The 16,608-nt window shown below is 44.6% G+C and overlaps 1 long non-coding RNA gene across 1 annotated transcript; it reads right to left on the bottom strand.

Moving 5' to 3' along the window:
* Positions 1 to 11,392: 11,392 nt before the first annotated feature.
* Positions 11,393 to 13,761, bottom strand: LOC134561192 (uncharacterized). The gene is made up of 3 exons (XR_010082864.1): positions 13,691 to 13,761; positions 13,064 to 13,183; positions 11,393 to 12,162 (listed from the first exon to the last, which is right to left on the bottom strand). It is a non-coding gene; the product is annotated as an uncharacterized LOC134561192 (long non-coding RNA).
* Between the last annotated feature and the right edge of the window lie 2,847 nt (positions 13,762 to 16,608).

Below are 16,608 nucleotides of genomic sequence, written 5' to 3'. Positions count from 1 at the left end.
CGGTTTTGTCGTGATTTTGGTTGTCCCTGTCCATCTCTGCTGCCTGGGGTCCTGCAATGAGCATTTCCTTTAATCCCCTCCCTCCTGGTTGTGCCAACACCTTTACCTGGTTCAGGTCTCCAGCATTTCCTCGCATCCTTTGCTCCATGGATAGAGCCCAGCCTCTAAACTGATGTCCCTCAAAACATTTTTTAAAACTTTGCTTTAAAATGTATTAAGAAACACCACTCCAGTTTACTATTCTCAACAACAGTAGTTCTGAAATGCCTAAGCAGCTAGAAAATAAAAGGAAAAATCTTAAAATGACATGTACCTTGTGGATAATTAGAAAAAAAATATTAAAGCATCTAAGAAGCCAACCATAAACATAGAAAATTATCTAGTTCACATCATGTAATCAATAGATCAGCACTAATCATCTTAGGAAGTTGAGATAACACCTTTTTAAACTATCATGTACTTATAATCTTGAAATAGAACACAAAAAAGCTGTAACAGTTTACAACCAATAACAGGATTGTTCCTGACTCTTCTGTGTTATCTATGGAAGATAAAATAGCAAAGATCATAATGAATAATAAAATCTTTCAGGAAATCAAGCGTCCCACAACTTTGTGTCTTCTTCCACCTTGTTTTATGACTGAGTTCTTCAGGTGTTTGCACAGCTCCTTCCTGACATCTCTGCAAGGTCATGGCCATGCCCAGGTAGCCAGAAATGCAAAGATCTTCCCAATTCCTGCATAAGGAAGGGGAAATAGAGCCACATTCACCCCCAGACACACCTGGGTTTGCCTCCAGGTCTGAGGGTTCTCTACACCAGCTCTGTCCCTGAAATCAGATTTGGTGTGGAGCACTGCTGGGGACAGGATTTAATCTGGGTCTTCTCTGGAATTGGATATTTGAAAGCAGAACTCCTTTACATCCTTTAGCTTAGGTGTGGAATGGATTCTCTGCTTTGAATCCAGCCCTTTTTTTTTTTTTTTTTTTTTTTTTTTTTTTTTTTTTTTTTTTTTTTTTCCACAGAGTGTCTGGGGCCAGATTTTTTTTTTTTAACCTGCTCTGATCCTATTTTTTTTTTTTTTTTTTTTGGCTTCTAAGCCAGACTGCACCTTGTGCTGCTCAGGCACTCTTTGTTAATTATCCCTGATGGAAGCAGGTGGAAGGGTCAGTGTTAATTGTGCCCTGAGGCTGCCATGGCCTCTCCCTCCTGTTGGAAGCAGGTTCCAGGCACTCCCTGCCCACCTGAGCACTAAAAAATCCTCTTTCCTTTGGCACCTCGAGGTGTTTGTGACCAAATAACCCAAAAAAGTCTGGCATTTCCATGGGCAGTGCCCGGTGCCAGTGCCCGGTCCCCAGCCCGGTGCCACCCTGGGGATTGCTGAGCCCCAGGATGGGCCAGGCCGTTCCCCGGGGTAAATCACGTTGCAGCTGCCCAATTCTTGGGAAATCCGATTGGATTTGTTTGGGAATTTGCTCTCCAGACACAGATTTGATCACTTTAACTCTGTGGATGGCCTTCCACACTGAATTCCCATCCGAACGCAACTTCATCTTCCTTTCCCTCTGCCTTTCCCATGAGGGCTCTGAGGGCTGAAATATCCACGTTTTTTTCCCCTTTTCCCTCCAGCCAGCTCCACCAGCTCAGCCTCCTGCAGCAGAGGGGGGCAGATGTCACCTCCTGCCACCTTTCTCGTGAAGATTGATGCCTGCCCACCTCTCTCTCTCTGTGTAACCAAACACCCGCTAAACGTTTAGCAGATGGAAGCTGCAGGGCCTACCTGGAGAGGGGGAAGGTTCAGGACAACCCGACAGTGTCAGGAAAAAGGGGATAAATTTCATTTTCTGAGAGGTCTGGACCTTGTCTCTTGGTGGAGAGAGATGAGCAGACTGTAGGTAGATCCATAAATATATATATTTTATATCTGTATTTCAACCTGGCTGAGGTGATGCCCACGTGTGAGGAAAGGGAAGCTGCTCCTGCTTTTTTCATTTCTGTGCTGGAACAATTTTTTTCCCCCCCTTTGTTTCCCCCTGACTTTGGGAAACAATATAAGAGAGATTTATTGCTAAGACAAGATGTCAAATTGCTGCCATTAGATCCAGGTTAAATCTACAATCTCTTTTAGCCCCACTGGCTCTTCCTCCCCATATTCCAAACACCAAGGGAGAGCAACTTATGAGCTGAACACTGTGAGGAAAATGAAAATTTAGGGAGGGAGAACTTGGTGAGATGGGACCCGAATAAATCCCGGCTGTAAATCCATCGCAGCCCTTGACAGATTGCTCTGGGAGCACTGCAGGTGATGGGAAGGAGGCAGAGCCTTGGGACAGGGTGACTTATTTCTCTTTTTGTTTCTATTTTGTTCCTTGCTGCAGCAAGTTAATAATGTAGGGATGGCTAACAGGGAACTTAATGGTTCTTACTCTTTGAGGGACTCCTTAAATTTAGGGGCACTGTCCTTCCAGGAGCTTAGCTCAGATTGTAAAAAAGTTTCCAGAGCTGCCTGCTCCCTCTGATTTCCAAAATCTCCCGTGACTGCAGCAGCCCCTGGATGCTGGGAAGCACCAGGAGTGTTCCAGGAGGGAGAGTGGAGTTAAAGGCCACGGTTTGGGAGACAGGGAAAGTCCTCTGCTCCTCCTGGACCCGTTTTGGAGGCAGGAAAAGTGAAAAGCAGGGATGTGCTGCTAATGTGGGACGGGAAATCTGCAGCCACGCAGGTCCAGAGTCCTCCCAAAGGGATTTACCTGTCAGGGAATGAACAGACACAAAATTTGGCTTCTCATCAGTGGGAGTGCCCCGAGCCCTGGTGTGTAAATTTGTAATATCTCTGATTTTTTAGAGCCAAACCCATGTCCAAGGAATGGCCTGGAGCAGAGCATTTACCTTGACACTTTCTCTCAAACCCTGCCCATTATTATTTCCCCCCTCTTCCAGAACAATAATCTGAATTTCAGCAGGACAGGGATGCTAATTATTAATATGATATATATGGCAGCTCATTAAATAAACAATTTGACTTTAGACTCTGCTGCCATTTAACCATAACTGAAGTCAAAATATATTCCCTAAAGCCTCCAGAATGAATCTGCAGTGTTCTTTCTGTGAGTGTTTTCATTGTTTGGAAACAATTAAATCTCAGGAAGCAATTACAGTGAACTGAAGTGCTGCTGTAACAGCCAGGTGAGGGAATGTTCAGGTGCTGATGAGCTCCTTTCACAAAAATAATAAAAAAAAGAGTTTAGAAATTATGAATCTCAGCTGAGCAAGGCTTGCTTAATCCATGTCCAGGGTTAAACAATTCTTTAATTTAATTCTTAAATTCTAAATGCTTGGACAGCTGAAATAAAAATTCAGTACCAATCCCTGGACACCAAGGGCTTGCTGTTGGTCCAGAAAAGGGAAATAAAAATTATTTAGAGGAAGTGAAAAGTCCCAGGTAGAAGAGATCCTCATCTTTTCTGGGGTTCAGCCTACAGAGGGCCAGATCCAGCACACACCAGGCCTGGTTCCACATTTTCTTTCCTAGCGCCTGATCCAGCAATTTTAATTTTTAATTTTTAATTTTAATTTTAAAATTAAAAAGGTGCTGCCTGTCCCACAGATCAAACTTTCAGGCCCTGCTGCCTTAAGGCAAGCCTGGCTGGACTGGTGCTGTCCTTTTAATTCCTCGCTTCCTCTGCTGCAGTGGCTGATAAGCCACTCCTGGCTGTCTAGTCATGTAATCCTTTAATTTTTTAATTTCAAGGAACTGTTTGCAGTTCACCATGACTCAACACTTGACTGCAAACTCATCCGAGGCGAGGGAAAAGTTGATTTGTGCAGTGAAGGCAGCACGATGACAGTGACAAATCTCAGCACAGTGCCTCTTCCAGAAGATTTTTCCAAAAAAATTGCTGAAAAATTAAATATCTGAAATGGTGATTGGCCTGATGGGCTTCATCCTGTGATATTTACACAGTGTTTGGTGCCACTCTGAGAACATGAGGAAGGGATTTCTCTGAAAGGACACTGAGCTCCCAAAAAAGTTGTGAAGGGGAGCTGGGAAGTGCAGGAGGTGGAGAATGACAGAGCTGTCATTTCATGCCCAGGCAATGGAAAATTATTGGGAAAAAAATAATTGAATTGAGTATCTGTTCACACCTAGAGGGTAACAAGGAAGAAAAGACAGCAGGGATTCATTGGGCAAATTGTGCCTGAGCTGGGTGAGATCCTGTTCTGGGAGACTCAAAATAAATCCAAATAAAATTGGGAGTTACAGACAAATTCATGGGCAATTTTAGGGATACTTCATCGGTTTTATGGCATATAGATGATAGAAATGCCTGCCTTCAAAAAGAAACCTGTTCTTGGTTGCATTTCACTGTAAGGACTGTTCTTCATGGTGAAAATTGGGGTGGCTGCACCAAAAATCACCTCCTGAGCCACAGATCCCTGGACAAACCAGCAATAAGCACTCAAGGAGCAGTGATTAAAAACAAAAAAAACAAAAAAACAACCAAACCAAGGCTGGCTAAACCAGTGAGTTGATTCTGAAGTGTTTCCAAATGGCCACACATCTTTGTTTTGGTGCTGAAAAATCCCTCTTTAAAAATGATTTTATTTGATCAATTAAACGCTACCAATTTCTGGATGCACTAACCACAAATTTGCAAAATTCCTGAGCTAATGAAAGGCTGGCTCGCTTTGACATGAATGGGAGTTTTGTTTGAGGAACAATCCAATAAGGACTTGGCCCAAAGATAGCAAGGAAAACATTTAGATGTTAAATATGTATTCAGAAGACCTTTCTACAAATCTTTTCTCTTGCAGTAACAGGACAGGAATTGTGTTCTCCAGAAGGGACAGTTCAGAGAGACGTCCAGCACCTCTCAGCTTTTAGCAGAGAGAGCAAGAAACTATGCAAATATTTTAGTTTAGAAATACTTGTAGCTCCTTTTCAAACAATGAAAGCCTCAATTAAAGCCAGATCTCTGTTATTTAAAAATTCCAGGCAGCAACTGAGAGGGAGAGAGGGAGAGAGAGAGAGAGAGAATTCAAATTTTTTTTCTCCTCACTCTCAAACATAAAGTCCAAGGTATTTGAGAGTCAGAAAAATTGTGTCTAACATTAAAACTGTGTGAGCTGAGAAGGCTGGAGCTGTGATTCTTATCTTCTAAAGAGTTTTGCAGTCATCAATACCTAAAGCAAGCTGGAGTACAAGAAATAGGTGACCTTAATAGATATAACTCTGTATGGGTTCATTGTAGCATGAAATTAAATTTTTAATCTGAATTGATGAACAAAAATGCCGGTTTGATCCTCCCCACAAACACACAATAGTTTAAATAGTTTGGTAACTATTTCATTTCCAGAATGGGGCTGCACAAACAAGGTCAGCAGCAGAATAATCCACTCCACGGGCACTGGGCTGGGGTGAGCCAGGAACAAAAAGCTCCAGGAGATTATTTTTGCTTTGTTAAATAGCTGCAAGCAAGGTTTGGGATTATGGGGAAGGTAAAATGATGGGGTTTTGCCTCTGGTAATTAAAAGCATGGGGGTTAATCCAAAGTCACTGAGATCTGTGGGCACTGAGCCTTTTGATGGACTTCAGTTCCAGGCTCCTGTTTTTTATCCAGTGGAAGCCACAGGGTTTGTGCATAAATCACATTTCAGCAGCACCTTCTCCTCTGAGCTCACCCCACTGCAGGCATCTTCCCCTGAGAGTGATGCAATTCCTGCCTGTGCACCTTCCAAATGCTGCCAGCCTGAAGTCCAGGCAGACCTCTTGTCCAGGAGGGAATTGCTAATTAATTTTTGGGGTTATGGCCACATAAATGCTGCTTTAAGTTGGAGAAGCTGAAATTAAAAAGGCATTAATAGAAAATAGTTTAAAACCCCCCGTAATCCATTACAAAACCAGAAAGAAACCAGAAAAAAACCAGAAAAAAACGGAAAAAAACCAGAAAATCCATTTAACTGCATAATCCAAAAAACTGATAACCCCCCCCCAAAAAAAACCCAAAATACTTTATTTTCATTATTTCATTTTTAAAAGCCAGCTCCTTTTCCATTTTTTTCTCAAGTTCATCCTTACTAAACATGACCCTCACCTTATTTACTGCTGCTCCTTCCCCTACAATTACTAACAGAGATCTGACCAACACAAATGAATGGGGGGGTAAAAAAAAAAATTAAAATAAATAAAATTCCTCTTTTCATTGGACCAGAAGCTGAACTGGGCTCTGTTGGTCAGCTGAGGCTGTCAGGAGGGCTGGAGGAATTATCTGTTATTATCTGCCGAGCAAACACCATCCCTGGGTGAAAACTGATGCCGTGGCATTTTTCAGAATGCACCAGGCCCTCGCTCCTGAGTGTCGGAGCCAAATGCTCTGCCCTGGCCCTGCACAATAGCCTGACAATAGCTCAGGGTTGGGGTTGTTATGAAATCCAGGCTATTTTGGGAGGGCCCTATTGTTCCTGGTTTATGTGGGCTGCAGATTTGTCTGGGGAAATTCGGGATTTGTCGCAGAATCTGCTGGAAAAATGAAGGGTTGGCTAAGAGTGAGAGGGGAGAAGGGTCCCTCTGCCAGCCAGACCTTCAGGTTTGTGGGATCATCGTTCCTTCCAAGCAGGATCAGCTCCTCACCCTTTTTGGAATCATCTCTGGAAGTCCCAATGCCTATCCTGGAGCTTTCTTTGGTGCTTCTCATAGAAATATCTGATTTATCACCAGCAATCATCTCTGGAAGTACCAATGCCTATCCTGGAGCTTTCTTTGGTGCTTCTCAGAGAAATATCTGATTTATCACCAGCAATCATCTCTGGAAGTCCCAATTCCTATCCTGGAGCTTTCTTTGGTGCTTCTCAGAGAAATATCTGATTTATCACCAGCAATCATCTCTGGAAGTCCCAGTTCCTATCCTGGAGCTTTCTTTGGTGCTTCTCAGAGAGATATCTGATTTATCACCAGCTCCTGAAGGAGGAGATAAAGCAGGAAATGCCCACTCGTGGAACTCTTGAGTTTGCTGAATTAGGGGAGGGTTTGTCCCCATAATTGGGCTGAGTCACTGCTGCCATCAAAGAGGGGCTGCTCTCTCGTGGCCTGGTTGTGCCCTCCTTTCTCTCTCAGCAGACAAGGTCAGGCCAGGGAATTTAATGCAATGATTCATCTGACAGGAGAGGGACACGAGCTGATTGTGTGCACTCCTGTTTTCACCACGGAAAGCAGGAGCCTTGGGGAGGAGTGTCTGCAAAGTCGAATTTTGATGGGTTTTTTTGCAGTTCCAGGGGATGCTCCACTGCAGCAAGAGTCCCTGAGCGTGTCCATGTCCCAAAAATGCCCCTGTCTCACTTGGCTCCCCCTGTGCAGATCCATTCCTGCCTCCAAAGCTGCCTCAACTCCACAGATTGTTTCTGATCTTGGCCAAAATCTCAGTTCCTGCTGCAACTTTGCCCAATTTCAGTTAATAATTCCAGGTAAATCAACAATCTAGGGGTGCATTCAGGTATATGGAAGGGAATTCTAGCCCTGGTCTGTTTTAGAGATAAAACCAAGTAGAGCCCATGAAGATGACCAAAAGAGAAGGGAAAAAAGTCTCACTGACTCATTTCTTTAGCTTTCTTTGGACTATTTTTGCATATTTTTAAGTCATTCCTGGCTTTTCAGAACTCCCTGTGTGCTTCTAGACACATCCTTCCCCAAACTGGGCACTCCTAACAGGCTGAGAAATGGATTGAGACTGGTGGAACAACCCATTGAGGTGTCCTAAGCTTGGTGTGGGTTCCACAGAAGAAACACCTTCCATCATTTCTGATATTTTGCATTTGATCAGAGCCCCAAAGCTCAGCAGAGCTGGGAGTAGCCTTTCCCAAGCCTTCCCTAGTCCACAGAAAATGCAGATTTGTGCCTCCTCGTGCAGTTTTAGTGGAGTTCCTGTAAGTTTGGACAACCAGCTTGTCCCTGCTGAGACCCACCTGATTGAATTTAGAGCTAGGAGCCCTCATTAAATATGATCCATGTGTACTTTTTTCCCCTTTTCCCCCCATTTAAGCAAATTCCAAGTTTGTGGGCAGAATGCAGACCAGCAAATGAGAGGGGACGAGGAGCTGGCAGATAAATAATGTTGGAGCACCGATTGCTGTTTCATCCTTCCATTTTGGGAGGCAGAATTAAGTATTGAGGAGCACAGAAGTGGCTCATCCTCCTGCTGCCAGAACCTCCTGCAGGACTGGGAGCATTCCTGGGAATTAGAGGCACGCAGGGAGGAGTGGAGAACACAGAAATGAATATTTGTTACCAAACCCTCGTGCCCAAACCCAATCCAGGTGGAGGGAGCTGGGCTGGCACAAGGGAAGCACAAGGTGTGCTCAGCCTGCAGGAGGGAGCTTCCCTCACTCAGCTGCTGAATTCCAGCACTGATCCCGGGCAAGGAAACATTCCCAGCCCCTTGGGAGCTCCCTCAGGAGCTCTGGGGGGTTCAGGGCTGGCAGCATTTGATGCTCCCGTGCTGGCATTTGTGTGTTTGCCCCTTTGCTCTCTCGAAGGAGCCGTGGCAGATGCTCAGAATGAATCAGGTGCTGCTGCAGGAAGGCTGAGCTGCCTTGTGCTGGCTGAGCACCCAGCCTGACAAATGTATGGATGTGGTTTCCCTGGTTTGTGCTGCTGTCTGAGGAATGGTTTGTTTTGGAAGCTCACCAGCCTGCCCAGCCTAAATTTGGAGAGCTCCCACGTGCCCAGAGTGTTCTAGGTGAAGGACTGTTCACCTCCTCTATTGACAGGAACAGCGTAGCCCCAGTTGTTTAAAACACAGCTGCTCTCTGCAACATCAGAGCATTTTATGTCCACTCCAAGTGCTCCATTCTCCAAGGAAAGCCTTTTTCTTTCCTGCCTCAGGCCCCCAGCCCAGCATTTAAACCCAAGGAGGCAAAGCCTGAAGGGTCCCCGCCTCTGTCTAATCATGGGAACTATGGCTTAGTATTGATATTGCCTTATTAAAGCAATTAGCCGAGCATTTCAGAAGCTTGTTAATGCTTCTAGAGTGACTTCTAATGAGGGATAATGATAACAAGCATGGAAGGTCTCTGGTGAACTTTAGATAATGATGTAAATCTGAGAAAGGTCAATGGTATCCGTGGATTCGATGATGGCCATTCCATTTCCGTTCATTACCTGGTTCAGCTTTTATTTTCTCTTCCCAGGCCATTTCCATCTGCAGGAACCTGTTCCTTATCCAATCTAGAGCCCCAGCACTCAGAGCACAGATTGACTTAGCCATGAAATAAATGATGCTGAGCCTTTAGTGCTCCTTGTAATGAGCTCAAGTCTAGACAAGAACAAATCAATTAGCAAAAGGAAAGCAGGAACAACAGGAGGCACCACGCAGGGACAGTGTTTGCATTTACATAGCAAAACATTCCCCCAGAGGATCCCAAAACAGGCCCTGCTCTACCAAAAACCGGGCTGGGGAGGGGATAATGCCACAGAGAAGGGAGATCAAACAAAGATAAAAAAGGGCCCTGGAGGGAGGCAAGAAATGGAGCAGCTTTGGCAGAGCTGGGCTGGGAAGTTCAGGTGTGACAGCGAGGTCTGGGGCTGTCACACCTGAGCTTTTTATTAACTTCTAGGCAAGTTTTAAATATTGATGTTGCTGTTAAGTAGGCATTTTCTGGCATAGAGTTTCACTAATGTGTCTGTGCTGAGAGATTCCTGCTTTGTCCTTGTCCCTGTGTTTTAATTTGTGTATATATCTATATATTTGTGCATATAGAGACATAAATGGGGCAGATATTCAGGCAAACCCTGCTGTGATAAACTCAAAGCAATAAACCACAGCCCTCACCCCCAGCCCAGGAGTGCAAACCAGGCTTTCCTGGAAATGCTGGAATTCCAGAATGCTGGAAGTGAGCTGGGAAAGGCTGGGGGGACCAGAGCAGGCACTGCTCAGTGCAGGGGGCACCCGAGATTTGGGCTGCAGCCCTTGGAGGAGGCAGTGTGGGCACAGGGAGGGCATTTCCACCCCATCCCAGTGGAATTCTGACATGAACATTGCTTTTTGAAGAGGTTTGGGGGGCAAAGCCAGGGTGTCTTGGAGACAAACTGAAGGAAGAGTTTATTTAGGAAGAAGGATGGGCAGAGATGGAGCGATTACTCCATGCTGGCACTGCCCTGGTACATTCAGGAGATACCAAAAGGCCATTTAATCTACTAGAGATAAGCATAAAAGCCTATTACCGAGCCAGGCAAACTCTAAACAGAAATAAAGAGCAATTTTTCCTTTTTTTTCCCTCGAGAGAGGGTGATCACCCAGGGGAAGGAACTCCTCAGTGGATCAGTGTGGGTGAGGGACCAGCAGGAGTGCCTGGCCTCACCTCTGGGCTCCTCATTGCTCCCACAGCTGGATTTAAATTCAGATTAGAACCCCCTAAGCTTTGCTGTGGGGACTGCCCTGCTCTTCCTGACCTGCAGATTGGTTTTCCCAGGTTTCTCCATCACTGGAACACAAACTCCATCCCTGCTCCCCATGCCTCAGTTTCCCCAGCAGCCCCAATTCTGCCTGAATTCCTGCCCTGCCTGGGTACTGTTGTGAGGATTAATAATTAACAATGAGATTTTTAAATCTGGGCTGAGTTCAGAGAGTTGTTCCGGGCTGCTACAGAAATCAAAGGAGGCACAAGGTAATTGTAAATCATTTTCAGGAAGTCGTTTCATGCCTTTGGTGGAAAGATGTGTAGAAAGGAAAAGTATTAAATGCTTTCCATCCATCCACTCTTTGCTGAGATTTTGAGTCCAATATTTAGATCACCTTCTGATTATTAGTGCAAATATTTGCTCCTTGTTTATTATTCTGCACATCTCTAAGGTGGAAGAAGCAGGGAAGGAGGAAGGGCTGGTGAGAGGGGCAGATGGGAATTATTAAATAGGTAAATAAAAAGCCAGTCAGCACATGAATCACTCCAGATCCCAGCCTGGAAAGGTCCCCAAGCTGGGGAACCCCTTTCCCTCAGCACAGGGGGGCTGGGGTGGGATTGGGATCCGGATTTTTATCCTAATTTTTAAGCTGCAAGGTTGTGTGTGATGGGATAAACTCTGTGATCCCTGGGCTTTCCCAGGTATCCCTTTCAGTGCTAAGCTGCTTCCCCCAGTGCTGCCTTCATCCGAAATTCTTTTCTTGACTGATTTACCCCAGGTTTGTCTGAATATCTGCACTATTTATATAGATAAATACACACATATATATATATATTATACACACTACATATCTGTGAAAGCACACTATACCCACATATACACCACATAATTAGAATTTTAGAAGTTCTCATTCAAAAGAACCAACCCCAAACAGCCCCCCAGACCCACCCAGCATTGCCATGGAGCATCTGCTGCTTCCTCCCCAAGTTCCTCCCTGAATGGATGAAGAGGAAGAGTTGCCCCATGGCTTGGATGAAATTATGTCTCTTTATTAGGCCTCTCTTCTCGGGAAACAATTTATTAGCCACAAGAATGTTGTGTTATACTACCTCCTCCTTTTTGCCTGGGAATTTACAGTTCACACACTGCACCAGCACATAAATCCAGTTTTATTTCTCAATTTATTCACCTGGAACTAAGTGGATTAAATCTATTTTTTTTTTTTTTTAAAGGAGACCAGCACTGCATTCCCAACCAGCACCACTGCAAACTACAGGCAAGCAAATTAGAGAAATTAGAGGTGGCTGTGGCCGTGCAGTCGCTGTCTACTCAAAACTTTTATGCTCGCCGGGCTTAATGGCGATTTTTCTTCTTTTTTTTTTCCCCCCTCTTTAATTTTACCTTTAATGACCCTCTTAATAAACGGGGATTGATTAGAATTTGGCTTTAAGAGATGAAAGGGCTCTGCAATTATCTACTTGTATATGCCCTTCAGTAAACTACCTTGTCTGCCCCTCTCCCACCTCCCCTTCTTAAGAAGACTTTCCCAGGTCCCTCTTGGCTGCGGTTGAACGATGTTGGCTCATGTCCATGCTGCAACAAAGACCTGGCATTCCAGCTGTCTGCTTCTAATCTCCAGTGTCAGCTCTTGTTAATGTTTCAGCATGAAATCAGAGGGGGCAAAGCTGCATGGAATATTAAAACCATGATCAGAATTCCGCTGAAATGCTGATAGTCTGCGAGAGCGCCATTAGGAGGGCCGGCGAATCGCTGCCTGGCGTTGAATAAAAATAAAATAAAATAAAAAAAATAATAAAAGGAGGGGGGGGTGAAAAAAAAAATAAAAGATTTCCATCCACGGGGGGAAGTACAATCAGTGAATCGCCGGGCTAAATTAGCATTTTTTCAATTGGGGATCGAAGTTGATTTATTGTTCTACACAACATTAATGTAACTGTGTGCTTGACCTGTTAAGGCGGCTAATTTTTCATTTAAATGGGTCCTTTCTGCATGCAAAAAGGTTGTAATCATATTTCAACTTTGCAAAGTGATCAGGGAAGTACTGGACTGTTTCAAAATTGTCTTAAGGAGTCTCCCTTCCCTCCCTCCCTCTCTCCCTTCCCCCTCCCTTCTGCCTAGTGGTCAAGGGCAAGCAGTTTGGGGTTTTTTTTTCCTTAAAAAAAAAAAAAGCTGTCTCAAGTAATAAGCTTAATTGTCATTTGACTTGAGCTGTTTTACACCACTTTGACCATGTAAAAAAAGCATCTGAGTGGGTGTAAATATCACAGCCCCAAGCCCTGCAACAGGAGCTGAGTGTGCAGGGAGGGTCTGTCCCGTTAAGAATTGCAGGCTTTGCATAAAAAAGGGGATTCTTATCCTTCCACGTTTATTTTTCTGACTATCCTGAGCAAACAGTTGCTCGATATGACTGCAGAAAACTTGTATATTATGTAGAAATTAAAAAAAAATATAAAACAGCTCTGATATTTTGGCAGAAAAAATAGGAATTATTAGAAATAAGGGCTGAGCAATGTGACCAACACAAAGCTGGGTACAGAATGAGCAGTGCAGCAATTCCTGCTGCTTTTAATCGACTTTGCACCATCTCTGCATGGGCAGAGTTGTAGTTTTCCAGTTTTTTCCAGTTTGTTTTGCAAATGGAAGCGATGACTTACTGGAAGTGACGCTGCCTGGGAGAAAGTGTTGCTGATGCTGGCTCCGGAGAAAAATGAGGCTGTCCAGGAGCAAATTTAGTTTTCTGCTCTGAAAGGCCGCTCTGTTTTGTCATTTCTGGTCTGCAGAGGGAGGGAGGGAGGGAGGGAGGGAGGGAGGGATGGGTGTTTAAAGGCAGAAATCCGAGCTGGCTGAGGAACCTGCTGGGGCTGTCCCTTCTGGGAGGAGGGTGAGGAGGTGGAGGTGGGAACCCCTTCCCCACCTGAGGCCGGTTTGTTCCCTGTTTCCACCCCAAACCTCGTCATCCCCAACTGTTGCTGCCTTCCCAACCTGGGAAAAGCCTTTGTCCCGGGTGACATTCCCCAGATGACAATGGCCAGCCCCCCAGAGCACGGGAAGATAATATACATTTCCAATTAGTGGCACACATTCTGGTCATGTTCTCTTTTTACTCCCTAACTATCTTTGTTTTGCTCCGGAGCTGTTCGGTCATTAATGAAATCCTGCAGTTCTGCTAATCCTGGATACAATGCAGCTTTTCTCTGGCAGGCTATCCCTGACATAAAACTACAGTTACCCAAGCTCCCCACCACATTAAGATTCGTTGTCATTTGCCTTTCATTACATACCTGATGTAGCACAGTAGCAGTCAAATGTCCTTGGCAGGCAAAGCAAAGTATTTAATTGTATTAGTTTCTGCTTGCTCCGCCTTAAGAACATTTTTTTTTTGCTTTGGGTGGGAAGGAAAAAAAAAACCAGAGAGAAAAAAAAATCCTGTATCACGGAAACTTTATATTTCTGTTGGAAAATGGAATTATACTTCTCCAAGGCGTGCTGCAGCCCCCTCCCCAGCAGCACTGTATTGCCAGTGCCATATGAAATGCCTCTCCGGCAGGGAGAACAATGAGGCATTCATCAAAGGCAACCAGTGATTAGATGTTTTTCATTTTCAGAACTTTAAGAGATAAATAGGGGCCCTGTTCCTCCATTTGATGTACAGTACTGGTGGGATTCAATTAATCTCTGCTGATAAATTCCAAATTTCTGCAAGAGGGTTTCTGAGGGGGGAAGAGAGGCACACAGAATGGTGGCTTCAGTTCCTCAGAATGGGGGTGCTGGATTTCAAGAAAGAAATATATTAAAGAGGGCTGGGATGACCATGGGGCCTGGAGCAGGGCTGTGAAGCTGTACAGCCTCCTCCTTGCTTTTTCCCAACATTTCCCTTAAAAAAAATTAAAAAAAAATTAAAAAGGACATTGGATGGAATAAGGAGCAAAACATTAAATCTCCAGCTTATGTTTTAAGAGGTCTGAATTCTAAGCCTGAATTTTCTGTGGAGGTTTTGAGTCTCTTGGTGCCTTTGTGCCCAGTTCTGTTAAACTGCCTAATTTTCTTCTTCATCAAGACGCTGGGGAAAGTTTTGGTTGAAAACTCTTTTGAAATGCTCAAGTGCCACGGGGTTAAAATACTCAAGTACCGTGAGGTTAAAATACTCAAGTACCACGGGGTTAAGAGTACATAATTCTCTACAGGTAAATGAAATCCTAAAGTTGAATTTCTTCACTTTTCTTCTGAATATGCAGAATTACAACCCAAGGGAGGGCAAAGCCTGGCTGCTCATTGCCTTAAAAAAGGAGAGAGCACAGTCTGGGCAGTGCCTGTGTGTCCCAAAAGCTGTCCCTGCAATTGATAATAATTCCCCCATCTCTTCCCGTGGAGGATTTTATTAATCAGATTGATGAGTGGCCAGGTCTGGAGCCCTGGACGTGCATCTCGTCCTTGCTGCAGCAAATGGAGGATATTGATGGAGCAGGTCTGCGCTGCTGCTGCTGCTGCTGCCACCAGAGCTGGGTGGGTGCACCAAGAAAATAGGTCAGGTTTGATCAATACAGAGCTGCTTTCAGGAGGGCTGAGTCTGCCTGGTGGAAATGAGCCAGCTCAATTAAAAGGAATAAATAAGGTGGGGAACGATCAGGGTTGATTTAGGGGTGGAAGGAAAAGGAACGAGCGCGGTGCTGGAGCTGTGGGAGGGCTCTGAGCTCAGCGAAGGTGCTGCCCCTCAGAGAAGTTCCTGGCTGGTGTCACAGGGAATTCAGGTGGCACACGAGCCCTCTGGGGGGGTTTAAACTCTTTAAAGCCCGGCTCAGCACAATCCCAAACTTGTAATATCATGCACACATTTTAACAGATCTGCCTTAAATCGCCACAAGCCCTTCTGGGTCTATTTGTGGTTTTTATCACGGTCATGTTTCACTGCTAGAATTTATAATCTGCCTTCCCTTGTGATTATTCTGCACTAAAACCACACTCTGGGTGTTTTGCTGCAGCACCAGCAGCCATTTATTTATGGTGGCACTCATTGGGAAGTCAAAAGATTTAAAAAATGGTGTTCATTAAAGGTTTGATCCCGCTCCCATTCACCTCTTTGGGAAACCTGCCACTGGTTTTCCCAGAGCAGAGCCAGATCCTGATCAAACACGAGTTTACCACAGAGGAAAAGATGGGAATTCATGGTCAAACCCTGCACCATTTCCCAGAAAAATCAAGGGACAAGTGGCAGCTGTACCTGTGAGATGAGAAATGGTTCTGGCACAAATTTCCGTCTCTGTATCTTAAAGATGCAGCAGCTCCTTTGTTGTCCCCAGGATTGATGTCAGCCTTGGTGGGGTCAATAGGAATCTCTCAAATTATTTCAAGGGCTTTGGATCAAATCTAAAGCCAAACTGCTCATAAAAAGTCAAGAGCTAGACATAGATTTGGGGAGGTCATTGGGTGAAAAAAGTGGATTTTTTTTTTTTGCATTTCTGCTGGTTTTATCAGGTGCTTTCTGAATGCAGCTCAGCCTGCATTATCTCCAAGATTTTATGTCCCTGCAGTATCTCAGGCTGCACCGATAACAGGATCTCACAATGGATCCTTAACACAAAACATGTAGAGAGTTTGGGAAGGTTTAGTCTCTGGATTAACTGAGTGGAAAATGTCTTTCATTGGAGCTACAGATGGCTCACAACACAGGGGAGGAATCTGGAGGAAAAAATCAGAACCTCTTTGTCTTTTCAACTTCATTAGGTTTTGCAAAGCTCTGAGCAAGACTGTTCATGAAATGAGAGAAGAGATGGAGAATTATTAGTTTTCATACTCCCTCATTTGTTTTCATCTCCTCTTTTCCCTAACAGAAGGCATCGAATGCATTTCTCATTTTAAAAAATATGAGTGTGGGGGGAAAAAAACGAAGCCTTTTGTGGTTTTTTCATGCATACGAGAGGTTGATACTTGAAGATCTAGCTGGAAAATAAAATGAAAATATTTTAGACCCAGTTCTGAATTTGGGGGAGTGGAAAGCAGCGATTTGATGGTAATTCTGACTTGTTTGGGTTTTCTCCATGAGGTTTTCTCCCTGTGAGGAGTTGGATTCCTGATGTGCTGGGGTGATGTTGGTGAGTCCCTGCTGATGAGTTGTGCTTCGTTAGGGCCCTCACCAGAATCCAAATCAAAACTTTTTTGCTGACTGTGCCTCCAGTCCCAGGGGGCTGGGGAGAGCTGGGTG

The sequence above is a fragment of the Prinia subflava genome, chromosome 22, assembly GCF_021018805.1.
Source record: "Prinia subflava isolate CZ2003 ecotype Zambia chromosome 22, Cam_Psub_1.2, whole genome shotgun sequence".
In the NCBI taxonomy this organism is placed as follows: Eukaryota; Metazoa; Chordata; class Aves; order Passeriformes; family Cisticolidae; genus Prinia; species Prinia subflava.
The sequence above is the reverse complement of the archived record's forward strand: the minus strand, read 5'-3'. Positions and strand labels throughout refer to the sequence as shown.